This window comes from Podarcis filfolensis, assembly GCF_964270895.1.
Source record: "Podarcis filfolensis genome assembly, chromosome: 5".
NCBI classification, from domain to species: domain Eukaryota; kingdom Metazoa; phylum Chordata; class Lepidosauria; order Squamata; family Lacertidae; genus Podarcis; species Podarcis filfolensis.
Window position 1 is genome coordinate 14,357,210 of NC_139608.1, and position 26,313 is coordinate 14,383,522.

Sequence of the window (26,313 nt, forward strand, 5' to 3'; positions counted from 1 at the left end):
AGCAGCATTGGAGCGGCAGGCACAGCCAATCCTTACCCCTCCACCAACCAATTTTCTAAAACCAATGCCTAACCACAACCTTACAGGTTGTGACGATTTGCTACGCAGTAGGCAAAAAATCAAATAGCACAGGCCAAGCAGCCGAATGGACAAAATTCCCACCAGGCCCTTGCCCCCAAAGCAGACGACCCCATGACAGGCATAGCAAGGTCAAACGCAAAAGCCTTAAAATTAGGGAGGGTGGGTGGGTGATCCAATGCGCGCAGCGAAAATATGAAGCTTAACGCTGCACGCAGAGAATATATAACCTAAGGCTGTCAGTCAATAATTGGCAACCTCAAACTCTCCCCAACAACAAGAGGAGCCCAAACATAATGGTGGACATCCAAACTAACCCGCCCGGCAACAGCGAGGTATCTTGTTAAGCCCACCACAACCCATGCTCTCCATGAAGGAGAACACGCTTTGCCATCACCTCTTCTATTCCCCGAGTTTTAGGATGTCTTCTTTTTATTGCAAAAGAAATAAGAGCCCATTTATTGTTGCCCATTTAACAACTCTGAGGCACAATTTGCGCGCATGATGTATCGCTGTCATACAAGACAATAAATTTGCATGTGTGGTTCTGACTGCAATCACTCACAGAGTTAACAGGCATGGAAATGTTGCAAAAGTCCCTGTTTTTTAAAAAAAGAAAAAACATTTAACGCAAAGGTGGCCATGCAGCTCAGTGTTCATCGTTGAAGGTGAACCATTTGTTTTACCTGCGGGACACTGGGAACTCATCTCAGAGCAGAGTTGGGCCTTCCCTTCCTAGCAGCCAGAATTGATCTAGCCTATCTCAGATACAGGATCAAACTCTTCTTACTAAGCTCTTCTGGTTAAGAGTAACTAAGGACAGGGGGCTGGGCACAAAAGCGCCAAGATAAGCTTCAGGGTGGATTTGATTTAAATCAAATTGATTTAAATCACTAGTCATTAAGACTTGATTTAAATCATTTTTTTTTACAGAAAGACTCATTCTTGCTAGTATAATCTTAATATTTACAACCAGGTGAAGGCTTCATTTTTGGAATAATAAATTTTCAGAGTAGTTTTTAAAATTATATAAAAAATTACTGATTTGATTATACTGCTAGAAATACATAAACAGATAATTATGAAATTATTGTGAGGTTTAATAATGTTTATATTTGAGCAACTTTTCTGCGGTACTTTATTGGAAGGAGAAAAATAATCATTTCCTTAATAACAATTTAAACAATTTATTTAACTAAAACAATAACATTATAGCACATGTATCCATGTTTGTTAACTGATGTAAAAAAAAAGCAGGCTGAGTTTTAGCACACATGAAAAACTTAAAACAAATCCTTATTTCCTGATGAATAGCCTTTGGACTATAATGTAACTTAAATAGAAAACTATCTTTAGAAAGATTTTTTCCTCCAAAAGCATTTTATTTTAAAAATCCGATTTTTATTTTTATTTTAATCACTGATTTTTATCCACCCTGATAAGACTAGGTCTTATAATCTCCAAATGGTGAACTACATAGGCCTTAGCCCATGTGACCTTAGAAATTGGATTTTTAATCTGGATGCCAACCAAAACAGAGCATCCATCATCGCTGCCTGCTACTCTACTTGGTACTCCAAATTAAGACCCATCACTCAAGGCCCCCTTACCTTGAGACACTGACCTTCCCACAACTACGCAGGGCCTTTGTAGAACTATGATTTCAACAGATGCCCTCAGCATATTTAGAGGGGAGATACCAGGGAATTGCCCATACGGATCACAAATGTAGACATGGATGCAATCAGGTAAGAGGACCTCACACACTACCTATTGATTTCCCCCCTGTATGTGATGCCCAGAGGAAAATTTATACAGTATTGCCAATTCTTAATTGGCTTCCAGGTCAATTCGCACAGGAAGTGACAGTGAAACTCCTAGCAGATGAACATCTGTATATTACACACCAGGTAGCCAAATTTGCACTGGCAGCCAAGAAGCTCCGTTCCAGCTATGTGAATGCACTTCAATCTCAAGTCTTAATGTTGGAAATTTCTTTTTTGTGTTGTAAACTGCTACAAGTTGAGTGTTATGATTTTAGATGAAAGTTTTCTTTTATTCTCCGTCGTCCATTGTAAAGGCCTTTTGGCTATATACAATAAAAATTGATTGATTGATTCAAGCTGCTGAACAGAGTAGACAGCCTGAGAAAAAGGCCCCCCTAAACCTGGCAGTCACCTGCCCTCTGCTTCTCTGGGTGATTCTTCTGGATATACTGTTTAAGTTGAAGTTTTATATTTGCGGGGTTGGAAACTGAACTCACCCCGTTTGTTGTTTTGTCCTTTTTATTATATGCCCGGAAAGACCTTATCAGCGGCTGCCCCATTCCAACGTTCCTTATACTGAAAAACTGGTGCGAAGGAGATGAATTTTTGGAGGCAAGGAAAAACAGATGTATCAGCTAGGAATTTCTCTGCTTTCGTAGCAGCGACACATATGCATTTTTAAGTATCTCCTAGAGCATATGGCAAATTGTTTAGCGATAAATGATTATTCATAAGAAACGTTTTTATGTTTAATAATGTAAAGCTACTGCGATTCTGCTTGTATCACAAGCTTGCCACTTTAAGTCAGCTTGGTTCAGGAAAAGATCTGTTGGTCTTTAAGGTGCTACTGGAAGGAAAAAATTTTTTTTGTTTTGGTTCAGGAAAGACAGCCTATAAATATTTAAAATGAATGTGCTCTACCTGCAAGTTTAAGGTTACATAGGGAATGATTATTTACCTTTCGTTTCAGATTGCACACATACAAACACACACATACAGTTAAACGCATGATGATGCTTTGCCCAGTTAAGAACAGTGGTGGTGAAATCCTGTGGGGTTTGTTTTGCTGTGGGTCCCTCCCCGACTTTAATAAAGAAAGTAAAAGGAACAACATTATTACATTGAGGATTAACCAGCAACCCCCCATACGTACCATTAGAAAACTACATAAACCGCTAGACTTTTGTGAATGAAGCCGCAACATATTGAACGCTGACAAAAACAGATTTAACCATGAGCCCCTCTCCTGTTAAAATGATTTAACGCCCTAATGCAATAACAGTTCTGTTCCACTGCTCCACAAACATCTAATAGAATACCTATTAACACAGCATGGTTCAAGCCCCAGAAGGAACATCTGCTGCTATTTGCACAGTAAGCTAAATTGTCCCCAACAGGATAGCACAATACAGCACGGGATGGCATCGTAATATCACCTTGACACTAAATGCATTTTTTAGATATCAAATTTCAACCCGCTAAATGCATGTGCACAGCACACAAGCACAGAGACAAGATGACTAAAAGCAGCCTACCAGGAATCTTACAATTCCATGCAATCCCCTCTCTCCAGCTTAAACTGGGCATCCACCCCCAACCAGTGTTCTCTTCCAAACGGAACCGATATGTTTTATTCAGCCATGGTTTACAGCACCTAGAACACACAAGCTTGTATGCACAACTTGTGACCTGCCAAGCTGAACCATGTATTGTCGCCTTCAAAGCCCCCACCCCCACCCCGCTGTCTTTGTTGTTGTTTAGTCGTTCAGTCATGTCCAACTCTTCATGACCCCATGGACCAGAGCACGCCAGGCACTCCTGTCTTTCTCTGTCTCCCACAGTTTGGTCAAACTCATGCTGGTAGCTTCGAGAACACTATCCAACCATCTCGTCCTCTGTCGTCCCCTTCTCCTTGTGCCCTCCATCTTTCCCAAAATCAGGGTCTTTTCCAGGGAGTCTTCTCTTCTCATGAGGTGGCCAAAGTATTGGAGCCTCAGCTTCACGATCTGTCCTTCCAGTGAGCACTCAGGGCTGATTTCCTTCAGAATGGATAGGTTTGATCTTCTTGCAGTCCATGGGACTCTCAAGAGTCTCCTCCAGCACCATAATTCAAAAGCATCAATTCTTCGGCGATCAGCCTTCTTTTTGGTCCAGCTCTCACTTCCATACATCACTACTGGGAAAACCATAGCTTTTACTATACGGACCTTTGTTGGCAAGGTGATGTCTCTACTTTTAAAGATGCTGTCTAGGTTTGTCATTGCTTTTCTCCAAGAAGCAGGCGACTTTTAATTTCGTGACTGCTGTCACCATCTGCAGTGATCATGGAGCCCAAGAAAGTAAAATCTCTCACTGCCTCCATTTCTTCCCCTTCTGTTTGCCAGGAGGTGATGGGACCAGTGGCCATGATCTTCGTTTTTTTGCTCACAGCATTTGCAGGCAGGAAGAATGAAAGTTATGTTTGGGTTTTTGCTGTCCTCTTAAACTTTTTTTTTAAGGGCCTGCTGGTGGTGGCCACAGGCTACTGCATTTGGCAGGTCACAAGCAGCCTCCATATCAACCTGTTGCACGATGATGTTTGCACCAGGCATGCTTCTCTGGGTCAAGTGTTCCAAAGACAGGAGCCTATTAAAGAGAAGTCTCATTCTCTAGTCACTCCCTCCGGTTGGACGACCCTCAGGATCTCTTCCAATGCGACAATTCCATGATTCTATTAAATAACCATATCGGGGATGAACAACGTACATCTTAATGTCAGCTGAGATTCTTAACACAATATATACTCTGGTGCCGTTTGAGTCATTTTTCTAAGTGCCTCTCCTCCTGGGGATTCTTCACAGTTTTGAACTTTCTGGCATTTTAATAGGATTGTCTTTCTTAACAGCAAAGTGGATAGTGCATTGTTTTCATTAACAGTAATCTAATCTGGAAGGAGACCGAGGCAAGCATTGCTGTGGTCATATCTGTCTTTTCCAAGAAGGGCTGCAGCCCAGCACTGCCTTGAGCTATTGCTTCTTCTTCTCCCTATTCCCCCCTTTCTTTTCTTTTCCTGAGCCAACACCCCGCCCCCCGCTTCCTGCACATCAATATTGGTGTGCAAACGAGCACACAGACAAAATCAAATTCTTCTTCTTTTTTACAGCTTGCAGGGTTACGCATCTGATCGGAGGCATCACGACTCAGGGTCTTTCCCCTCCCCAAGTGTCCATGACTTATAACGTTTTGCAGATTTCAGCAAGTGGGCGGGCCAGAGGGGGTGAGTGGATTGGTAAACATTTCTGCAGAATTTGCAGCTTGCACAAGGAGCTGGGGACGAGACTGCGTGGGCGGAGAAGAAAAGCAGCCGGGTGGACACTGCACTTCAGAAAGCGAATCCCCAAAGTTGCACGCTGCAGTTTGTGCAAAAACAAAAGGGGCTTAACATTTTTGAGCAATAATAATAATAATAATTTATTTATACCCCACCCATCTGGCCGGGCTTCCCTAGCCATTCTGGGCGGCTTCCAACAAAATATTAAAATACCGTAATGCATCAAACATTAAAAGCTTCTCTAAGCAGGGCTGCTTTCAGATGTCTTCTAAAAGTCTGGTAGTTGTTGTTCTCTTTGACATCTGGTGGGAGGGCTTTCCACAGAGCAGGTGCCGCTACTGAGAAGGCCCTCTGCCTGGTTCCCTGTAACTTGGCTTCTCGCAGTGAGGGAACCGCCAGAAAGCCCTCGGTGCTGGACCTCAATGTCCAGGCAGAACGATGGGGGTGGAGACGCTCCTTCAGGTATACTGGGCCCAGGCCATTTAGGGCTTTAAAGGTCAACACCAACACTTTGAATTGTGCTCAGAAACGTACTGGGAGCCATTGTAGGTCTTTGAAGACCAGTTTTATGTGGTCTCAGCGGCTGCTCCCAGTCACCAGTCTAGCTGCCAGCATTCTGGATTAGTTGTAGTTTCCAGGTCACCTTCAAAGGTAGCCCCACGTAGACTGCATTGCAGTAGTCCAAGCGGGAGATAACCAGAGCATGCACCACTCTGGCGAGACAGTCCGTAGGCAGGTAGGGTCTTAGCCTGCGTACCTGATGGAGCTGGTAAACAGCTGCCGTGGACAGAGCAAGGGCTATATGTCCCTGTTATTAGGAAAGGTGAGGGTGGCCTGCCTCAAGACAGCACATTTTATGACACAGCAACATACCCCCATTTCCTGTTTGTAAGAACAGGGGGACGCTTTCAATATCCCAACATTAGAGCATGCAAACACACAACTGCCCTTCACAGGAACTGACTTTGGTTGTAAAGGTTTCACAGCTTCTACCACAATGTTTGCCGCACTGCACAGAAACTTAAAAGCATAAGCTATTGTGGCGTAAAGAGATTGTAATCGAGAACAGTCTTGGCGCTCAGAAACACAAGCCCCTCCGGCCACATCCGGTCCACAAAGGTTTGGCCTGGCCTGGCTGGCGTTTATCAGGTAAAGCTCCTTTCCTTATCACTTTTTGTCTCTCCACCTCAGGAAACAGGTTGTCTCTGCAGTTATTAGAACAGAAGCAAGGATAGCGCACAAGCAAAGTTGAGGGAGAGGAAGAGGAACCAGTCCAGGGAACAGGAGAAAACAGTCCTCAGACGGTGCCCAAGAAATATTACAGTGGTACCTCGGGTTAAGAACTTAATTCGTTCTGGAGGTCCGTTCTTAACCTGAAACTGTTCTTAAGCTGAGACACCACTTTAGCTAATGGGGCCTGCCGCTGCACAATTTCTGTTCTCATCCTGAAGCAAGGTTCTTAACCCGAGGTACTATTTCTGGGTTAGCGGAGTCTGTAACCTGAAGCGTCTGTAACCCGAGGTACCACTGTAAATGTTTCCAAAGAGATAACACTGCTAGGGTACGTACACAATATATATTTAAAGAATCCGCCTCCCCAAACAATCTGGGGAAAGTGGTTTGGTAAGGGCGCTGGGAGTTGTAGTTCCACGAGAGGCAAACTACAGTTCCCAGGACTCTCTTGTGGCGAGGTGTTTTAAATGTATGGTGTGCATGCAGCCCTGGCCAGCTGATCTTGAAAGTTTCTTGAGGGGCCATAAACCCTCCCAGGTTTATTTCTGTGCAGAAGAGACCACCTGATGAAGTGAGCTTGCACCACAACAAATCTTTCAGGGGACTTTTAGATGCCACAAAACTCTGCAGACTTTTAAGGAACAATACAGCTGACTGTGGACCCGTCCACTGAGTGGATGTCTTCCTCAGGGGCAACTTCCTTTCCTAGAAGGAACTGCTCAAGATACAATGATGACACAACCCCTGCTGACCTTTATTCTCTCAGTCGCTTGTAGCATTCAAATGGGAGAACCCTGTGTGACATACACAACCCTCCCCCAAAACCTCATGCTTTTCATAGAATCCTAGAGTTGCAAGGGACCCAACGGTCATCTAGTCCAACCCGCTGCAATGCAGGAATCCTGGTTCTTTTGAGGAAGAGGAAAGCAAGCTGCAGGGAGAATAGATAAGGCCTGTTGCTGAATCTGCTCTGTATCATCTACCCCTGATTTAGTCCTGCAAGTGCAGGTACCAACACCTTTACAAAGGTACACAGGAGTGAGAATTCTAATGCCGCGTTAGCCGTGAAGCACTATGAAGTTTAAATTCCTCACAATAAACTGACAGATGGAGATCAGCAGTGTTACTACGGTAGCTTTAGGGCTGGATAGATGGCTTCTTATTATTGCTGTATTTTCTTGTATTGCTTTTTATCTAATACCTGGGAGACCCCATTCAATTATACTGTCTTTAGTAGAAGTACATTATGTTTCTACCGAAGACGGGGCCTTTTCGGTGGTGGCCCTCTGATCTTGGAATTCCCTCCCCAAGAAGGTACAACTGGTGCCAATGTCGCATACTTTTTGGCAACAGATGAAAACCTACCTATTGCCCAGGCATTTTTGTACGTTGTATTAATTTCATTTGTTCCAGACAGCTCTTTTGCTTGTTTTTCAGATTCTAATGCGTTTCTGTCTTGCTATATCTTTATTAAGTTTATTTTCTGGTTTTTAATTTTTCGATATGCTATGAGCAAATTTCCTTTTATTCACACTTTTGTACACATACAACAAATGCACCCTGGAACCCACTTTGAGAGGGTTTTCCTTAAAAAAGGCGCCTCCCAGAGATTTTGCAATTAAAAAAAATAAGGGGGCTGTAACGGCCGATGGGACATTTAAATGATTCTGAGCAAATCAGCTCCAAGTACAGTATTGCAAAGCTGCAACCAGCCCTGATACATATATACCCAAAGCAGAGAAGGAACAGAAGGGTTGGTTATATACCTTCTGTGTGCATTGGGCAATGAGATTTTAAACCAAAGCATGCCGACTTGAGCCTACTGGACAGGATAGAAGACAAGTTTAAGAACAGTGAGGTTGCAACCCTATGCACACTGACCTGGGAAGCAAGTCACTTTGAACACGGTGGGACTCTCTTAGAAATAGACATACAGTATACAGAATTGTGCTAGTAGAGTGGTACCTCGGGTTAAGAACTTAATTTGTTCTGGAGGTCTGTTCTTAACCTGAAACTGTTCTTAACCTGAAGCACCACTTTAGCTATTGGGGCCTCCTCCTGCTGCTGCTGCGCCACCGCTGCACGATTTCTGTTCTCATCCTGAAGCAAACTTCTTAACCCGAGGTAATATTTCTGGGTTAGCGGAATCTGTAACCTGAACCATATGTAACCCGAGGTACCACTGTACTGCAGGCATAAACCTTAGACAAGAAACAGTTGGCAGCATGTGAAAAAAGCAATAATTCCACAGAGACCTCCTCCTTAGAATTTCACCTTCTCTCATGGCAGAATTTTAAAAGGAGCGCCTCTATATGCAACGCCTTTATTCCGTGATAACACCTTCCATGGCTACACAACTGTAACATGCAAGAGCTTCCTTGCAAGAAGAAGTAGTAGTAGAAGAAGAAGAAGAAGAAGAAGAAGGCTGGCTTTTAAAAACAAAGTATTTCCTAATCGTCTTGCCAGTGCATGACACCAGTTTGCAAGCACTCCCCCTCCTGAACTCTACAGATGACTCAGTGGAAACTAGCATATGAAAATCTTGCCGTCATCTGACCCCCGGCATCGGAACAAATCTCTCACCTTTTTGCTAAGAGTCGCAAACTGTTGTCCCAACTATGATCAAACAGATGGGTTTTCCAACAGTCTGAATCCACTCTGAATAAAACTGTTTCACTGAGAAAAATCTCCTGAACTAACAGCGCAGGAGAACCCCTTTTTCGCCCCAAGGGCCACCTTCCAGGGAGCATATTCCAGTGGTGGGCGGGCAAGAGGCAAAAAGAAGGCGGAGCAACAACAAATCTGAGCATTACTTACAATCGTAGAATTGCAAAGTTGGAAGGGTGTCCGAGGGTCAACTAGTCCAACCCCCTGCAATGCAGGAATCTTTTGCCCAATCTGTGGCTTGAACCCATGACCCTGAGATGATGAGTCCAGGCTAGTGTCTACAACCCTCTCTCCATCCATGCAACCTTGAGGCATTATCAGAGTTCAAGGGCACAGGGGGTCAGACTAGATGACCCTTGGGTCCCTCCCCCACCCTACAATTCTATGATTCCAAAACACGCAGGGAAGACACGAAGTAAGGCGAGTGATTGGTGTGGCATTCCTGCTCTATAGCTTTAAAACCACAGAATATAATCCACAGTGGATCTGCTATACCCAATCAGAACGTGGGGCGCTTTTCCTGAAACTCCTGCTCGTCTAAAGTGGAGGGTTCAAAAATTTATGTTCCGTGCAAGAAGCTTCCCCAATACAGGACTTCTCCTCCACTGACCATATTCCCTCGAAATATGCAGCTGCAGCGGCCAAGGGTACTGTAATTTAGCAGAGTACTGTAATTTAACAGCGCTATAATGGGATTTAAGAGACATTCTTCCCAAAGCAGCTTGCAAAATGCACAATGAGTTACCATTTAAGCACATCTACTTCGGGTGGCGCTGTGGGTTAAACCACAGAGCCTAGGACTTGCCGATCAGAAGGTCGGCGGTTCAAATCCCCGCGACGGGTGTGAGCTCCCATTGCTCAGTCCCTGTTCCTGCCAACCTAACAGTTCGAAAGCACGTCAAAGTGCAAGTAGATAAATAGGTACCACTCCGGCGGGAAAATAAGCAGTGTTTCCGTGCGCTGCTCTGGTTCGCCCGAAGCGGCTTAGTCATGCTGGCCACATGACCCGAAAGCTGTACGCCCACTCCCTCGGCCAATAAAGCGAGATGAGCGCCGCAACCCCAGAGTCGGTCACGACTGGACCTAATGGTCAGGGATCCCTTTACCTTTACTTTGTAAGACTACCAAAAGCCATCACAGGAACAACAGCCCACATCATGCCATTTCTGCAGCTCGGTTGACCATTAAGGACTGTAAGGCATTTTTCCATTTGCATAGTATTATATAGCTAGAAAGTAGTAAATGTCACTTCACTGTGACGGTTAAAGTGTGTGCACATGAGCACATATACCCACCCCCAGTTTCTTTGAGATCTGCAGCACTGCCAAAATCAAATTCTTGTCGGTTTTTGTCCAACAGCAGTTCCTAGGCAGTGGGAACAAGCCAGTAAAATCTGCCCAGCTTGCCAAGAAAACAACGGCTGCTATACTACAAACAGACTCAGGTAAACATTGGTTCTCTCCAGCTCCTGAAGCCCAAAGGAGCTTATAGGACAGGGATCGCCAATATGACATCCATGGGTGCTTGAGTGACCTTAAAAAGACTTCCTTGTCCCCTCCCCACGGAAAACAGGCCTGAAAGAAGCATTCCACCGCTCTGGTGATGTTACCCTCATTCATGTCTCATTTCCACACACAACCTAGCCTGGTACAAGGATTCCCTCACAGTGGGACCAAGACCCCCCTGCTGGGTCCTGAGAGCTCTGGAAGTGGTTGGCAGAATTGAAATTTGAGTGCTGACTAGTTTTAAGAGGCTTTCAGAAACACAGAAATGCATCCAGTACCAGAAGAAATTAATAATAATAATAATAATCATAATAATAATCATAATCATAATCATAATAATAATTTATACCCCACCCATCTGACGGGGTTGCCCCAGCTCCTCTGGGCAGCTTCCAATATAAACTACATAAATTGCAAAGTGGCATTCATTTTAAATTATTATGCGACATTTTCCAATTTATATCATAATGCAGCTACTTGAAGATTAGCCCATATGTCACGAGCGTAGTCCTATTAATCTAATACAGCAAAGAAGCATCGATGCTTGTTGCAGCACCCTGCTGGGGCTTAAGCTTTAAAGGACACAGTTTCAGACACCCTATTAGCAAAATCACAGAACAAACACACTCGGAACAGCAGTTCTAATCTTTAAAAACCTCTGACACTACACAGGTGAGCAATTCATCCTTGCAAATCGTTGCCTTCAGTGCAACGTCCTTAGAAAACTCTGCTTCCCTAAGGAAGGCAGCAAACTGCACAGTTCTTCCCACCGGACTTCACCGACTCTGTTTACACGCACACACTTTGTTTGCTTCGACTGCAATAAACTGTACGCCCCACCAATTCCCATTAAACCTGCATCACTGATGCACACCCGGATCCTATATAAACCAATCACTTAAGCTTTACACCTTCTTGAAGGATTTTGCTGCCTGGAGTAGACAGCCCTCCCACTTTATAGGACCAGCATTTAAAAGCCTTGAGCTGTGCCATTCAGACCCCGGTTTGCCAAGGAAAATTTTCAGCACCTGGGTGCTTCAGAGGATATTCTAGGACTGAGCACACCTTTCAACACACGTTGGGCAGCCTCACGCTGGTTCTGCATCAGAATGTGCCAATCTTCCCCTGCAAACGCCATTCTGTCTTTTGCAGGATCTTGTTCGCAAGACCAGCCAGGAACCTCCAACTTTCCCCAGAAAAGCTGGAAAGCCATTGCTATCAAAAACAAGCAACCCATCAAGAATATCTCCAGCACCCCCCCCCTTGAAATGAACACAGCGTGCATGGAAGGAAATGCACCCCATACCCGGGTATCTCTCATTCATTTAATGCACGTTTAATTCACAAGAAGTTCCTGGGAGGTGATGCCCAGCACAGAACTCACTGTTTACAGCAGAACTGACTTCCATATACAGTGGTGCCTCGCAAGACGGAAAACTCGCTAGACGAAAGGGTTTTCCGTTTTTTGAGCTGCTTCGCAAGACGAATTTCCCTATGGGCTTGCTTCGCAAGACGAAAACGTCTTGCAAGTTTGTTTCCTTTTTCTTAACACCGTTAATACAGTTGCGACTTGACTTTGAGGAGCAACTCATAGAACGCAATGTACACAGTAGCCTTTTTTGAGGTTTTTAAAGACTTTGGTGATTTTTGAAGCTTTTCCAAAACTTCTTTTGCAGCCATTTGGTAAGTTAAGCTTTTAAAACTTTTGGGGGGGGGTTTGGATTTTGGGTTGGGGTGTTTGGAATTCAAGGACTTGGTGTTGGGGAGGGGTTTGCAAGAATCTGGAAGCTTGTGGGTTTTTTTCTGCATTTTTATGATTTTCTGTGACCATTGGGCCACTCTGCTGCTTTTTAAAAAAATTTCTGGGTTGGAATTTTGAAATGCTCTTTACAGTATGTGTGACTTTAAAGAGCACTTAATAAACTCTTGTTGTACCAAATTTGGCTTTGTTTGGACTTTTTTTGACCATAGGAACACATTAATTGATTTTCAATGCATTCCTATGGGATTTCGTGCTTCGCAAGACGAAAAATTCGCTAGACGAAAAAATTCGCGGAACGAATTAATTTCGTCTTGCGAGACACCACTGTATATGTGCTTTCAGCTGCTGCTTGAATGTTTTCTCCTGGGTGGTGTTACAAATTCAAGAACAAATGCACTTTAAAGCCATCTTTCTTTCTCGCTATCCAGTACTCTGAAGAATTTACTGCTCTCGCACATAAGACACATAGGCAGCAGCTTCTTAAAAAGAAAAAGGGGGAAAAAGCCATCCACCAAATTCTGGGGAGTAAGAAAGAGAGAATGTTGAAAGACTTTATCTGTTTTCAAATAGAGGGACATTCCTGCCTGTAGATGGCCTGTTATCATTGTATATCTATCAGCTCCTATTTCCCCTTTGTTGTTTGAAAAGCTCCTCTCTTCCCACATACCTTTGGTCTCTAGGGGCAGATCGCACAGTGACACTAAACCTCAGCCATAAACAAGCAAGCTTTTGATACGCTAGACTCCTATTAGAAAGAATTCTATATAGCTGGTACAACGTGAGAGAGAACTTGAAAAAATGAGTGCCAGGATTTCTGTCAAGGTTTTTCACAACCGTGCATTATTGCTGGGATGGAGATATCCAACACAGCTCATACACCATTTCTGCTCAGTTAGAGAGAGAGAGAAAATTCCAAGGTAAACTGTGGTTTTTGTTCAGTAAGTTCTAGTCCCATACTGAAAGAAAGGCAAAACTTTTGCAAGCTTTTGTATTTTGGACTCGGAACCAAACCCCCTTTTACCTTCTCTACGAACCTGCCACTTAACTTAAAAGTTATATCTAGTTTAGGCTTTTAACTTTCAAAATGACTTTGGCAGACATTAAGAAAAATAAGCATTGCACAATACTCGTTTTGCACAATTACGAACAACTGGGTAATGACAATATGGCAAGGCAAATGTTTACAGAGGGAAAGCATTAATCACGTAATAGGTACAATTAAACAACCCATTTGCTCCGTTAAACGTTTAGGTTTCTAATAAGATTTTAATGAGAGCTCTCCCCAGCGAAGTCTCCTATCAATACCTTGATAGGCATTTCCTGATGCAAGTGACATCTTTTCAGATGTTACTTTCCACACAGATCACAGCACAACCACCAGTTTTACTGAAATAAATGGATTTCACATCCAAGTCATGAGTTTAGGATCATGGATGCCAAGCTACAACCTACCAGAACAATGACTCATGAATTCCTATGAATTCTGAGTAGGAGTTGCAGTGTTCTGTTACTGCTGTCGTTCCTCAAACCTGGAACATTTCCCCCTTCTACTCCCTTCATCGGAACTTCCCTTCCAAATAACCACAACCCAGTATTCCTCATGGTGCAAAAAGTAATATACCAAAATCTTCAATATCCACAAAATATGCCCTAAACTGAGAACATGCATTTTAACCACTTAATGTTAAAAACAAAGACACAGTTCACTCCAACTCTCAAAACTAGCAGGTATAGCCAGTGGGATTTCAGACTTTCTCCTTTCAGCGTCAGCTCATCTACAGAGACATCTCTGCATGTTGTAGAAGGCATGCATGTTCTCTGTGCACACAGTTCTCTGGCGAAGTCCGTTGAGCATTCCCAATCCCTTCCATCAGAGATGAAAAAGTTGTAGCTCTTAGGATCTCCCACCATCCTTGATCTGTGCTGGCCATGCCGGCACCGACTGACAACTGAATTGTCTTTCTCATCCTTTCCTGTTTTTTGCAAATAGACACCGGACGTTATTGCTTAACTCGCGTGTCACAGCTATGGCTTCCCTTATCAACTGGGAGAAGGAAGTGGGCAAATTTCTCAATGAAATATTGGGTAGAATACTACCTGAACGTTCTGCCTTGTATCTCTGGATCAACCAGGCCTAGCAACTTTTTTTTAAGGACTATACCCTAAGCATCCTCACCAGTTAATGGCACAAATGGGCTACTATGCCAGAATCCATGCACGGCAGAGGAAACAAATCACTGGGGGGGGGGAGCACAGACCCTTCTTTAAATGAATGGTATAACTTATCTCTGGCAAACTGTGCTAGCTTACAAAACAACTACAAGACGTAAAAGGTTCACTATGGCAACTGATTTTGCAGGGGGGAGATGCTGTTTTTTTCCCACATTTATGAATCAGCAGAATAGAGGAGGAGGCGAACTGCCGCCCACTTATGGCAACCTCTGAAAAGGGCCACTGGATTAATGAAGGATAATGTCTTCAAAGAACAGGCGGGTTATTCATTATGGATACCTCTTTGCATATAGCTTCCGCCATCTCTGCGTCATGTGATGCTATTCGTTTATTTGCTTACTTACTCAGGACATTTATAAAATACTTGCTAAAAAATATCAACAAGCGGTGCACAAGTCCAACTATATGCAAAGCATGACTGAAATCCAAAAAGCCCCCACAATTAAAAATCAAATATGCACAAAAAGCATCATGGAAAACAAAGGTAAAGCCTGAATTGTGTGTCCGCACAGGCTTGCTGAAACAAAGAAGTATTCAGCAGGCCTATAAAACAGTACTGCGAGGGTGCCTACCTAAGGACAACAGTCAGGGAGTTCCAGAGATCATATGCCGGCACACTAAAATAATGGCTTCATTAAGTAGATGCTAAAAATACACATAAGAAGAAACTGACCAATCCCAGCTAGATGCCAACCCTACTACAAAACTCTTTTGCCCTCCTGTAAGATGTGCCAAGAGGAAACCCCAGTTCTAAAATACCAGGTAAGAGTACAAGTCTCAAAAAAGAGCAACTGCGTCCCTTGGGCACACCCACAAAACTACTGTATTTACTTGAATGTCATGCACACCTTTTTTGTCCAAATTATGTCGCGAAATTTAGGGTGCGATTCAATGGCTTGTTTACATTCACCACCGAATTCTTTCCTTTTTTGGGGTTCAAGGTTTTGAAAACCGAGGTGCGCATGAGATTCGATGGCACATTACGTTCGAGTAAATACAATCAGTGGCGTAGCGTGGGGGTGCAGGGGGGGCCGTCCGCACCGGGCGCAACATCTGGGGGTTAGGGGGCGCAAATCCATGGGTTAGGGGGCGCAAATCCACGGGTTAGGGGGTGCAAATTACTTGCCTTGCCCCGGGTGCTGACAACCCATGCTACGCCACTGAATACAATACTCCAAATTTCACCGAACGCCACCACTCATCTGGCCTCCATAAAGCAGGACAGTTATGCCTGCAGTTCAGCCTATAAACATTTCAGGTATGGGCTTGGAAAACTTTATAAAAGAAATGTCTCATCACTATCCCAGCAATGACCTCAGATCGGTGGATGAGCTCACCCATTTTAAAAATGGCAAGTGATTCAGTTTCCATGAGAGACCAGACATGAGCTATGTTCGAAGCGCAAGCTATCCAACCACACCAGTTATTGGAGTGATTAGGCATAGAACTTCTGGATGGCTCTCTGTAGCTTTCTGCCAGGAGAGGACTGTGACCAAGAAGATGATGGCGCAGGCAAGAAGGAACATCAACAACACTGCCCAGAAAATACTGTCAGAAACCATCTTGTTGAAATATACGTTCGTTAAAAAACCAGAGGCCTTTCTATTAGCAATGGTAGGAAACGAAATTAATAAGAGAGACTGTAGACTGTTTCAATATGCAGTGACTGCCGCAAGGATACTTCTGGCCCAAAGATGGAAACAGGAAGAAATTCCAACAGTGGAAGAATGGAGAAGGAAATTGACTGAATATGCAGAATTGGACATATTGACTGGGAAGATTCAATATCAGAAAGACCAAAAGTTTATCGAGGACTGGGGGAAATTTACAGAATATCTGAAAAATATATGTGATGTACAGACAACGCTTGTTGGTTTTGAAGAGACTCTGTGAGATAGTAAGAAATATTGCAAAAAAGAGAGTAAGAGGAAAAGGAGTTGGGAAAGGCAGTATCATGTTTAGAAATGCGTCAATAAATAGAAATTTTACGAAAGATTGACAGAGAAACTGAGGGAAGTCAAAAATTGAAGAATGAGTGCAAAATAATTTGTTGATTGTATAAAATTTGTTTGGAAAATGAATAAATTTTTTTTAAAAAAAAAAGAAACCATCTTGTTCTCTTGGGAGAGGAATGACTTCCATGATTCCACTATCTCCATCATAATTATTTAGCCAGAAAAACCTAGCAATGATAAGCAAGCAGATACTGTGCTAAAGCAATCCAAATTCAAGTTGAATTCTGTGGTGCATGGATTCCTCTTCTGCTTTTAAAAACATAGGAAGTTGCCTCCTGCAAGTCTAGTCACTGATGCGTTAAGAACAAACCTCGGTTTACAGCTCATGGTTCGTCTGGATTGAGACAAACCACAAACTTGGATGACACGCTATGCCAAACCATGGTGTAGAGCATAGCAGTAGCAGCAAAGGTGATGCAAAACGGCCACAATCTCCTCTCCAGGGGCCTGTCTACTTGAGCTGAGCCATGCAAACTGAGCCAGTGTATTTAAAGCAGGGGTCGGCAAGGTTTACCTCGCCTGGGCCAGTTCACTCCAGCGGAGATCCCTCCATGGGCCGGATCGCGCCCATCCGCAATTTCCAGCGTCTGCATCTGCGCAAATGCACTTTCCGGTGCCGCAGAAGCAAGTCCCCACTGTGACGGTTTAGCGCAGCGTGTGGGGACTTGCCAAACAGGTGGCTCGGTTTGGGGGCGGCTCGGGGGCCGGTTAAACGACCCCCGTGGGCCGCTTGTGGCCCATGGGCCTTCGGTTACCAACCCCTTGTTTAAAGAATGGAAAGCTATTATGCCAAATATCTAATTGCCTCAGGAACACAAGAGTCACACAAGCTACAGGTGCACAGGACAGGCTCTTTTTTTGAAGCAGACGTCCGATTCCCTTTTATAATCATGCACTTCATAGCCCAAGACTGGGAAAGCCTGTTTTTAATTGCTAGAGGAGCTATGGTGTAAAAATTAAATACACACTTAAAAGCAAATCAAACTAGGGTTCATTATCTTCAGCCATCAATTTCTAATCTGTGCACTGTCCATACGACAATGAGGAAAGGCTGGCTGTTATCTTCTGAAATTAACATGGCTTTCCCACAAACCAGACTACTGAGAGGGGTTTTGAAATTTGCTGAGTGCAGCAAAACAGTTCTTATTGGCAGTAGCTCAGTGGCTGGACATTGGCTGTGAATGCAGAAGATCCCGGCTTCAGCCTTCAGGTAGGGGTGGTAATGTCCCTTGGCTGAAATCCCGGTAGGCAATGCTGAGATAGATGTACCGTGGTCTTTCTTTAAAGCTTCATATGGTCAATTAATGGCAAAGTAATCCTTCCTTTGCACCAAAGCATGAAGGGAAATTGAAATGGAATGCATTCAGTCAAGGAATGACGAAACAAGATGTGGGGAAGAGGTAATTTCTACCCTAGGCACCACATTTTTAGGTGCCTAGATTTTTTTCCTAGCCGTTGATTACTACTTCATACAATATAAATACACACTCAAGCCTTGTTAACCTCTTTGGCCTTGTCTCTACCCTGTATCATTTCGGCTACTTGTTTACATTGAACCACCCCCAGGAGAGAGAAAAGCAAGGAAGAGGATGAGACCCACAAACCCCATTTCACTTGGCCTTGTTAGCCGCTTTGAGACTCCTTAGGGTAGTGATAAAGCGGGATATCAAATCCAAACTCTTCTTCTTCTTCTTCTTCTTCTTCTTCTTCTTCTTCTTCTTCTTCTTCATCTCAGAAGCTATGTGCACGACAAGGGATGGTATGCCCTTATGGCAAGTTAAAAAATGAACTTCTTAATGATTAATTGGAAAAGTTCCCTGAGCTTACAAGCTTTGGTGGAGTGAATTGGACAGTTTTTCTACCCCGTGCAAAATAAATTAAGCAACAGCACCATTACAGAGATGATTCTGCAAAGCAGCCACCCACAAGTATTATGGGAGAATATTCTAACAATGACAAGATGCCACTTTTTATTATTATTATTTTAATCAAAACACCTCTGCCTCCCACAAATATGCTTCCTGGGATCCACACAAGAGCTGACTAATCTGCAAGTTCCCAGCCTCCAGCCCCAGAATCTACCTTTTTGGAAATAATAATAATAATCCACAGAACAGTCTTCTCCCTGCCAAAGAAAATGAATGTCCATTTCCTACCCCCAATTCTTCCTACAAAGAGGAAAGCAGTCATTAACACTGAATATTAGGCTAGAACCCTTCACCACATGCCAGTTTTCTACGGGAGGGTTGTGTCAAGGCCTAAAAGCAGGCATAGGTAAACTCGGCCCTCCAGATGTTTTGGGACTACAACTCCCATCATCCCTAGCTAACAGGACCAGTGGTCAGAGATGATGGGAGTTGCAGTCCCAAAACATCTGGAAGGCCGAGTTTGCCTATGCCTGCCCAAGAACATAGTTGGTAAACTAAGGCCCAGGGGCCAGATGCCTTCTAAATCTGGCCCGCGGACGGTCCGGGAATCAGTGTGTTTTTACATTAGTAGAATGTGTGCTTTTATTTAAAATGCATCTCTGGGTTATTTGTGGGGCATAGGAATTCGTTCATTTTTTCCCCAAAATATAGTCCGGGGCCCCCACAAGGCCTGAGGGACAGAGGACCAGCCCCCTGCTGAAAAAGTCTGCTGACCCCGCCTAAGACGAAATGGGGTCGAAAGGGAGAACCTGGTAGAGAATCCGTGTTTCACAGGCCTCAGGCCTTCATATATCTGTAAAACAGGATTATTTTTCATATGGAAGAACACTCAGTAATGCTACTGCCCCCTCACCCAGCCACAGTATGAAGACCAAAACCATAAGAAAAAAGTCAGGCCACAAACATCCCACTAACATCAACAACTAGTCACAGCTAGACATTTAAAGCAGTGTCATTTTATCACTCATAGGTTCCCTCAAAGAATCATGGGAACTGTAGTTGGTACTTATAGCTCTGCAATGGGCAAACTACAGTTCCCAGGAGTATCTGGAGGAAGCTGTGACTGCTAAAGTGATATAAATGTGTTTTAAACGGGTGGTGCCCAGCATCATCTGAGAAAAAACTTTGCCTTTGCCTTTTTGGCTATACTTCATCCTAGTGTAATTATACCAGATTCCCTCCATTTCCTGCTTCTTGTTGCAACTGCACTTCCCATACCCCTCTGAAACGAACGGAAGGCTTGAAAAAGATGCTCTGTCCGAAGAAACACGGTCCATTTAGCAGCAATTTCCCCATTCCTCCTTGTTTTATCTCACTGGGCATATATCGCTGCTACGCTTGGGAAATCTGAGGCAGAGAGATTATCTTATCCCCAGTCACTCAGCAAAATCAGGATTTGAATTCACTTCCAGTCCCAACTCTAAACCTACAGGGCGACAGATCTTTAAGTGAATCCCCTAGTACGCAGATCAGCACTGAGGCTAACCAGTGAGGAACTGCAAAGCGCACTCAGCCTCCGGGAGGAAGGAAATCAGTGGTAAAAATTCCAAACATTCCAAGCTGCACCTAGAATTACCACTTCTACATGCGAGATCAGTGCTAAGTAGACATGATACAAAGGAGATGGTTGGGGAACCTTTTTAGGATTGGCACAGTGCATACTTTGCATCCAGAAAGCTTTGGGTTCAACGTCCCCCCCCCAAAAAAAAATCTCCAACCTGCAACCCCAGAAAGATGTAGCAGTCAGCTGGCCTTCCAACTGACAGCCTGATCCCAGGTGAGTCACGACAGCACCAGAACTCCTATACAAAAATATACTGTAAAAAACGAAATAAATTGGTCCCCAAATGCATGTTTGGTTTGTAGGTGGGTCCTAGGTCTGAAAATGCCAAAGACTGCAAAGCTCAATGGTCTGACTCAATATAAGCCAGCCACACACTTCTGCAGCCAGAGTAATCAGTTCCAAACACCATTTTCCCCAGGTTTCAAACAGCCCCCCCCCTCCACAATTTTTTTTTTGAGAAGCACATTCTTGACACTTGAGTCTTCGCTTCCTCCTCCTCCGCCGCCCCCTCCTTTGCTACAGCCTTCCCCTTCCATCCCACAGACAAAATCTCAACTGTACAAACGCCAGAAGATAACTGCTGGCGGAAAAGAAAAGAAAAGAAAAATGAGAAAGAAAAGGGGTGCAATTAAAAGATTCTGCCTTCAGAGAAAGCGCTCCCACCCCCAACTCTTTGGCCTTGGTCCTAGCGAATTTCTCTTTGACGGAATGGCAAAACACATCATCAGAGGGGCAAAAATAAATAAAAGTAAGAGCTAATTAAGTGAAATGTTTTCAAGGATGGGGAGGGAGGGAGAAGCAAGAGTTTTTGCTTCACAAAGTTTTTCTTCTCCTCCTCCCCTCCTTCTTCCAGCGTTCCATTTCCTGGTAATGTGCCATTTTGTTCGAAGGGGGTGGGTGGCGGTAGGAGAAGAGAGCGTCTGGCACGGGAAATCAAAAGTTTCCAGATATATTTTTTTTTAATTTCCCCCCTCCTTTCTCCGCCCCCCCCCCGCTCCGTTTGCCAGTGGCGTCAGCGAGGAAGGGAGGGGCCTGGTGGGAGGACGGGCTGGAGGAGAGACGTCTGCGTGTGTCTCGGTCTCTTTTCTCCAACGTGCCCCCTGGATCCAGACATTTTGGAAAGGCTTCGGCTCGCCTTTCCAACGCGCAAAAATTAATAACAAACACCGGGGGGACCGGGACCGGGTAGCCCCCGGCTGCGTTGCAACGACAGGAAGGAGCAGCAGCAGCGCTGGCTGGTTTGCCTCCACCTGAAGGGTATCAAAACCTCCTCCCTCCAAGGCATCATCCAGAAGGGGGCTGCGAGGCAGTGCGCGACGCTGGCGCGCAGCGGAGGAACCCCGGGCCAAACCTTCGCCTTTGCGCGGGCCGGATTCCATTCCACCGTCTGGCCCTCCCGGCTTTGCTCACGCGCAACACAACCCCCCCCCCCCAGGTCATTGGCAGGGAGGGGCACAGTTTGCATTCACGCACATATAAGATCCCATGTGGAGACAAGGAAAATCCCATTTTTACGCTTCCCAACGGGGGTTGGGTGTGTTGTTGCTGTTTTTTGCATTGAAACCTGCGTTGCTTTGTTGCTTTTTAAAAAATATATATTTTAAATAATGCGATCCTTTAAGTTTGATGTGGATTGAGGGCAAGCCGGGAGGCCGGAGATGGAAGCCCCTGTTTAAAGCACACGATAGGAAGTGCGCCCAAGCAAAAGGGCGGGCAGCCGGGCAGAAAAGGCAGCGGCGAGGAGCCTGTCTGGATTGCTAGGTTATGATGGTGTGTCTGTCTCCCTCTCTCGCCTTCCCAGTAAAAAAAATAAAAATGCACACACACACACACGAAATCGTATTGCAGCTCTAGCACTCAGGCTGGCTCCCTTACAGATGGGCTCCGGCACCAGCAGCAAACCGTTTTCTTCCCTCCTCCATTCCACGCAACCAGACCCACAAAATATATATATATCAGGCGCCCGCGTCTCCGCCGCTAACCCTTTGCATCCAAGGCCTCGTTCCCAAGCCAAATTCCAGGAAATGGGCGGGGGGGGGAGCGAGAGAAGGAATGGACTTCTCCTGCCACTCTGAATTTGCAACGGCGAGGAAATCGGTGCCCAACCAAGAGCACCCGGAGAGAAACGCATTCTTTTTTCCCCCTCTCCAAAAAAAGAGTCTACTTCGCATTCTCTTCTTCTGTTTCCCCCACCCCAGCAAACATTTATCTCCACTCCCCTAAAAAAGAAGAACTGAGCAAGCCGTGGGTCCCTAGTTGCTCCTTCCAGAGAGTTTGCGTAGGCAAGGGCCCGAAAGTACTGGAAAAAATAGTGGTGTAACTTAAACGAGGAGTAATTGGGCAACGAGGCGGCGAGGGAGAGAGGGGCGCACGGATCGGAGAGATCCTAAAGGCGCCGGGCAAGGAGCAAACTGGAAAGAGAGAAAACCCAAAACTTTCCGGAGATCCCTCATTGCCCCTTCTCTCCAGGGAGCCTTTGCCCCCCCCACTTACTCCCCACCGCCTTCCCGATCCCGACCCCCAAGGCAAGCCCAGGCTAGACGCATCCTTTTGAGCACACACACCGTTCACACTCGGGGAGTTTCCACTTCGGAAACAAAAGGAATCCGGATTGGGAAGAGGCGTGGGGGGGGGCGTAGCAAAACCCACTCGGAGTAGTAAAAGGCAGGGAGGTGTTGGGGGGGGGGGAGAAGCTCCAGTATTTCCGAGTTATATTAAACTCGGCGTCTTTATTTTTTAAATTGCAATCAGAATACAAGCCCCGGAGCGAATCTTTTATTTGCATTTGCAAACCGGGGCGGGAGGGGAGGGAAATTCGCCTCTCGCTTGGCATTTTCTAGCCTGGGGGGGTTGATACGGGGGGGGGTGGGAAGGAGAGAAAGACGCCTAATAAGAGCAGCCTTTTCGCTTACCTTGTGTTGGAAACGGGGGCTCGGGGGTGCTGTCTTGGAGAGAATGGCCCTGCTCGTTCTTCGGAAGAGGGAGGCGGGCGGGCAAGTCCGGTAAATCCCCGGGCTGTGTGGCTGGGCGGGCAGGCGAGCGAGCTGGAATAACTACCAGTAGGGTTTGGTGGGGGATTCCGCCATGTCAATGATGTCGGACCACATGGGGATTTGTGACCAGCCCACATACCATACAGTCTGGATTAGAAGCTACTGTGGGAAAGGAGAGGGGGAGGAAAAAAAAGAAATCAGCTGAGGAGGGAGGCGGGCGCAGAAAAACCAGAGCCTGGAGGAGGAAAAGGAGAGGGGGGGGAGAGAGGGGGGGGAGGAGGGAGAGGCACTTTGCAAATTTATTAACCGCCTTGCGTTAAAAAATAAAGCACGGAGTGCTCCCTTTATTTCTTTTTTTCCCCCTCCAGCAAGACTGAGGAGTTAAAAAAAATTATAGTAAGATGATGATGCTAGAGGAAGCGAGTCTACCCAGACTGCCATCTCCAACACACTTTGCTCAAGAGTAAACCCTACTCGGACACACTTTGCAGAGCCTTACTGAACTTGGGGAAGGGCGCTTGCTTCATAGGATGGGGTTGAAATGCTACTAACCTTTTCCCGGAGAGTCACCTCACCAGCACCGCTGGACTCGCTTGCTCTCGAGTAAGAGCGCACAGGTCCGAGCTGCGCGCCTGCGTGCCAATGCACTCTTTTTTTTTCTTTTTTTCTTTTTTTTGAGGGGGGGGGTTGCACTCTTTTTTCCCCTTTTTTGAGGGGGGGTGCTCAGTCTGTACAAGCGTGCATTGGGTCAGACTGCGAAGAAGAGGAAGGAGGCTGAAGGGGGCGCCTCTGAACACACGCCCCCCCCGCATTCTCCCAGGATGCGCTAATTCATTCCTCTCCCATTCATCCGCCACACCCCCCACACCCCGTTTGCGGTTTGTTACCCCGCAATAATCCCCCCGGAGGGCACATAAAACAAAATCAATTAATAACAGTTTGGTTATGCTGCGCCTTAACATGAATCTCACCGGCCCATCCATGCTGGAGACAGAACGAGGATACAGAATAATTGCCCCAATAACTGCAAGTTGAAAACCAAGTTGGTCATTTCTTCCAAAATAACACAAGAGTTTTGTGTGTGAAACACAGCAATCTTAATTATGCCTGCTCATTCACTATGATCAAAGAAACAGTTTATTCTCAACTGGAAGTATGGATTGGGTAGCACATTTTATTTTTAAAAAACCCATAAGTGGTGTTTTTTAAACAATGCCATCCTATACACCTCTACTCAGAAGTAAGTCCTACTGAGTTCAATGCGGCTTACTCCCGCGTAAGTGGATACAGAATTCCTGCGTTTAAAAAAAACAACCCATGACTCAGTATATATGGAATGTCTACAATGCTCCCGTTATATAGTTTTTTTTCTTTGAAATTAAAAGAAACTGCAACATAGTGTGTTTGTTTTTAAGCATACTCTTTTAAATAATAAATCTAAAAGCTGTCCTGAGAAGTCACCCCTCCTGGTCACAGATGTGTGGGGGTGGGACTGGGACGGTTTCCTGGAAAAGGCACTCTGAACATGCTTAGGAGCAGCCCTCTTATCCCAGCACATCCCAGCTGTGCCTTGGCATTCGGAACAGTGTCTAGGAGGCCTGTAACATCCACCAACAAAATAATATGAAGCAGCTGTTACATTGGTCTGACACAATGGAAGTCTGTCCACACTCTCATCCCATGCAAACAACTGGGAGCCATATGAAAATGGGCATTTCAGAAGCTTTCGAAACCAGTTTGGCTCCCTTAGCCACCATGCAAAATACAAACACAGATTGGGAGTGTTTTTGTTTTGTTTTAGAGTTGCCATTTCCACTGCTTGTGAGAAGCCAAATCAACAATGAACCCTTTCTGAAGGGCATGCGCACTTTGAGTGAGATGCATCTCATGAAGAAGGACACCAGAACCCGCAGAAATTCATGCCATAGTAACGCAAAGGTTCACGCCATCTTGTATTTATTAGTACTGCAATATCCTTTGTTGGCTTTTTGCTGCGACTCACATGGCTTCGGTGCCCCTCAGGCAAATTATATAATCACACAGATCTTTATTCTAAATTTGTTGTTTTTTAAATGAGTGTTGTGGAAGGTGTCAGCATGTGAAAGTGAATGCAGGAATATTTAACTCTGGCCTGAGGAAAAGCCCGCCATGCAAATTCAAAACTTTGCATGCTTTTCTCCCCAACAGAAGATAAGCAATTGCCGTATTTTGTCTCACCTATTGATATGTCCTATCTAGCACCAATGCAGCAAAACCACAGAGCAGCACCTAGATCAAAGGACTGTATATCCTCCATGTGTCTGTTGTTAGCACACAACTGGACACAGAAATCAAAAGCATTCTCAAAACCTCAGCTTCTTCCTCGTTTCATATATCAAATTGTTAACGGAGCAAGTTTTCTGAAGTTTCGAATTAATCAAAGGATAAAGAAATGAGTAAGTTCCTAGCCATCACATAAAAAACTTTTAAGAAGTGTCTGGATGAGATCCCAGAACCCAGGCTGGAGGGCGGGGATTATGACCTTCATTACTCAGAGAGCGAGGTCACAGTGACTTGTGTGCAGTTGACTTTCTCTTCCTTTTGCCTGGCAAAAGAAAGAAAAAAATAAGCCACTTACACAACAGGCAGATTTTCCAGCATTCACCTTTCATTCAGATTACATAATTTACAAAGGAAAGAGACTGAAAATTTGGTTTGGCACAATTTATGCATGTGCCCTATTGGCATCAAATTACACTCAGTTGCATCCTGAGCTATTTTTCTAGGAAAAGAGGTGTCAGAACTCACCATGAACGCCACTCTTGTTATCTTATAATGGCAAGGGCACCCATTTGAGAGGTGCCAGAACTCAGTTCCGGTGAGTTCCGGCTGAGAAAAAGCCCTGGTGATATCAAAATATTTGATATGGCTGCCCTATCTCTCTCTCTCTCTTCCTTCCTTCCTTCCTTCCTTCCTTCCTTCCTTCCTTCCTCATTATTTCTTCCTTTTTGTCGTCTTCTTTTCTTTTCTTTTTTTTCTGCACCTTTTCTTTTTGTCTGCATGTGGGGTATGACAGAGAAGCAACCTTTAAGGTGGCTGTATACTTTATGAAACCCATGCCTAAAATGTACTTAAAAATTGGTTGTTGTTAAACATATATTTTTAAAGTTTTAATTTGTTATAAACTTTTTATAATCACATAATTACATGCAGAAGAGCATACCTGGGTGATCTAGGAATACTGCAGATTAATTTTAGGCGTCTGAGATGGTGAGTTGGGT

At 44.7% G+C, this 26,313-nt stretch overlaps 1 protein-coding gene across 3 annotated transcripts in view; it reads right to left on the reverse strand.

Annotated features, from left to right (window-relative positions):
• FNDC3B (fibronectin type III domain containing 3B) overlaps window positions 1-26,313 on the reverse strand; it is a 298,646-nt gene that overhangs the window by 254,287 nt on the left and 18,046 nt on the right. The window contains exon 1 of one of the 3 annotated variants that reach the window (XM_083613139.1): window positions 22,973-23,214. The exons of the other annotated variants lie outside the window; for them this stretch is intronic. The gene's annotated coding sequence lies outside the window, so the exon portion shown is untranslated. Of the gene's footprint in view, window positions 1-22,972; window positions 23,215-26,313 lie in introns of those variants that run through there. 3 annotated transcript variants of the gene reach the window in all.